Source organism: Physeter macrocephalus, chromosome 14, assembly GCF_002837175.3.
Source record: "Physeter macrocephalus isolate SW-GA chromosome 14, ASM283717v5, whole genome shotgun sequence".
Lineage (NCBI taxonomy): Eukaryota > Metazoa > Chordata > Mammalia > Artiodactyla > Physeteridae > Physeter > Physeter macrocephalus.
Window position 1 is genome coordinate 92,173,914 of NC_041227.1, and position 2,899 is coordinate 92,176,812.

Consider the following 2,899-nt stretch of genomic DNA (forward strand, 5'->3'; position numbering starts at 1 on the left):
TGGCTGCAGAGCTATGGTCTCTCTGGTTTGACCCACAGAGGAAATGGAGCTGTCTGGAGCTAACAGAAATTCACCAGCATTTTACATACAATCCACTTTCAACTTTACCAGCCTTAACTTCAAGGCCATTTTCTCTTTTTACCTTTCCAGAAGTAAGCACTAAATACTGTAAAAATAAAAAGACACTACCAATTAAAGACATAAAACTTTCTGTAGTATTCTGTTACATTGGGGGACCCAGTGAACCATGCCTTCCCGTACCGGAAGGTACCCTGGCATAGGCCTCTACTCTTGAATTTGGGCTGGCCCTTTGACTTGCTTTAACCAACAGAATATGGTGAAAGCACCAGTCCGGAGGCTAAGCCTTAAGAAGGCGTACCAACTTCCACTTTTGTCTTTTTGGAAGTCCTAATCCAACATGTAAGAAATATGGCTTCTCTGCTGAAGAATTATGTAGAAAGGTCACATGGAGAGGGAGAGAATTTGAGACAACACGAAGAGAGAGGCCCAGTCATTCCCGCGGAACCAGCCCCCAGCTGATGCTACGACCTATAGCAAGGCTAGCAGGATGGCGGGGTTAATCCCAGCCCAGATTTCACAGTGAACAAATAATATGGTTGTTGTTTTAAGCTATACATTTGGGGTGGTGGTTAAACAACAGATAATTAAAACACCTCCTCACCTCTTCTGGAGTGACAACTGGTACACTCAGTTCTGCATAAAGCTGAAGTCTCCATCCCTATCTCTTAACTGTATTACAACAGTTTGCCAGAAGCTTTCACATTAATTTCTAGGACATAGGGAAGCTTTTTTAAAGGAAAGAGGTACTAGGTAGGGGTCCAGAGGTTCAGCCTTTAGCCCTAGTTTTGTTACTTATTGTACGCCTTTTGAAAGTAATTTACCTTTTGGTCTCAATTGTACAACGGGGAACTAATATTCACACTACTTACCAGAGGAGGGTAAAAATTAGTATAACCGAGTTGAGAAGAAAAATGGAAAGCATTTAACATTGCTTCCAGCTCAAGAGGCAGGTGAGGAAATACGTGGATTTGATGTCATCTGGATGTAAGATATTGAACAAACGACTTCATATTTCTGATCCCCAGTTCTTTGTCTGTAAATGAGACTACCCTTCCTCACCTCACAGGTTTATCTGTGATGATCAAGTGAGACATCGCACGAGGAGAGACCTGTTGCAGAATAAACGGTAATTGCCGCCGTGTAATCCAAAAACACCCCTCCCCCCCTTCCCCGCGCAGCCATCCTTATATTCTTCGCCCAAACCCAGAGAATGTGATTTAGTAAATCTGGAGTGGGGCACAGAAGGCTACATATTTTTTTTAATCTACATTTTTAAAGAACAATATCCCTACCAGATTTAAAACCAGGCGTCCTAACCCAAAGGACTCTGCTTGCTACCACGCCCCCTCCCTCTGACAGAAGGAGCCGCGAAGTCCAGGTCTCGCGACAGTTTCTTCTTTCTTCAGAATCTGCAGCAGGTCGCGCGAGAATGGCTCGTCCAATCACGAGGCTGAATGGAGGCCCAAGATGGCGGCGCACAAGGAGCGTAACGTTTGCGTTTCTAGGATCTTCGGGCCGCTGGTGGCTTAAGACTGGTGTTGTAGGGGCCCACACTAGACTAGTCGTCTGGAAGGAACTTAGACTTAGGAGGTGAGTCACTTAATATCTCTCACGCGGGTTGCGAGTTCATCCAACCTGTGTATCACCTAGGTTCCACATTCTCCTGTTCTGGGCCTGTGAGGTGTTGGTTTCGGGGTCTAAGGAGAGAGACCAGATGGTGTGTGTGTACATGTGCGTGCGCGTGCGGGGGTATATGTGTGTTGGGGTGGGTAGGAGGAGTTGGCAAATAGAGTGGCGACTAGTACTGAAGTAGGAAAGACCGGCGGGGCGGAGGAGGTTTAGAGAGATCCAAAACTGAGGCGGGAAGATAGTCTGAGTGGGTAATATGAGGGCGTGGAAGGAGTGGAAGAGATGGAGAACTGACAGTGGTCGAACTAGTGGAAAAAGTCGGATTTTTGAGGGGAGGAGACGAGAGAAAACGGAGATTAGGATTGAAGTGGTAGGGATCTGTGCAGAAGGAATTCAAAGTTCTGAAAGCGGAATTTAGATTATTATACAGACTTATGTATTAAGACACATGGTAGTTGAAGAGGATTATTAAGGGTCAGGAGAAACCAAGGAAACAGAAGCGTGGAGATGGGAAAGATCAAAGAAAGTCGAAGCAGAAGCTTAAGTGAAGGTCTACTACTTTGGCTTTCTGGACTGACTCGGGTAACCAGAAGAAAAAGGTCCAGCCCTAGGCCTGAGCCTTTTAGAGACTTAAGATGGGGACTGCTTATCAAGAATGAGGGTGCTGTGTTTCAGTGTCCTGGACAGTGTAAAGAGTTCCATCGTGCTTTCAATCAAAAAACACTTATTGCGTGTCCGCTCTCCAGGCCCTACTTTAGGCTCTGGGATATCGCAGTGAATAATAAGATACACAAAATATTTTCCCTCATGAAGCTTACTGGCAGGGCAGATTTAAAAAAAAATAAGTGAAATATATGCAATGTCAGATGGGTAAGTTTTATGTAGAAGACTGAAGCTACTAAGAGAGACAAGGAGTGTGTTCACTCACTGCTTATTTAAATGGAGGTACTCAGGAAAGACATCAATGAGGAAGTGACATTTGTTTTGGTTTTTTGTTTGTTTGTTTTGCGGTACGCGGGCCTCTCACCGCTGCGGCCTCTCCTGTCGTGGAGCACAGGCTCCGGACGCGCAGGCCCAGTGGCCATGGCCCACGGGCCCAGCCGTTCCGCGGCATGTGGGATCTTCCCGGACCGGGGCACGAACCCGCGTCCCCTGCATCGGCAGGCGGACTCTCAACCACTGCGCCACC

At 46.5% G+C, this 2,899-nt stretch overlaps 1 protein-coding gene across 2 annotated transcripts in view; it reads left to right on the forward strand.

The window, feature by feature from the left end:
- Positions 1 to 1,543: 1,543 nt before the first annotated feature.
- Positions 1,544 to 2,899, forward strand: part of METTL16 (methyltransferase 16, RNA N6-adenosine) — a 50,555-nt gene continuing 49,199 nt past the window's right edge. For both annotated transcript variants that reach the window (XM_028499199.2, XM_028499200.2), the window contains exon 1: positions 1,544 to 1,671. The gene's annotated coding sequence lies outside the window, so the exon portion shown is untranslated. The remainder of the gene's footprint in view (positions 1,672 to 2,899) is intronic.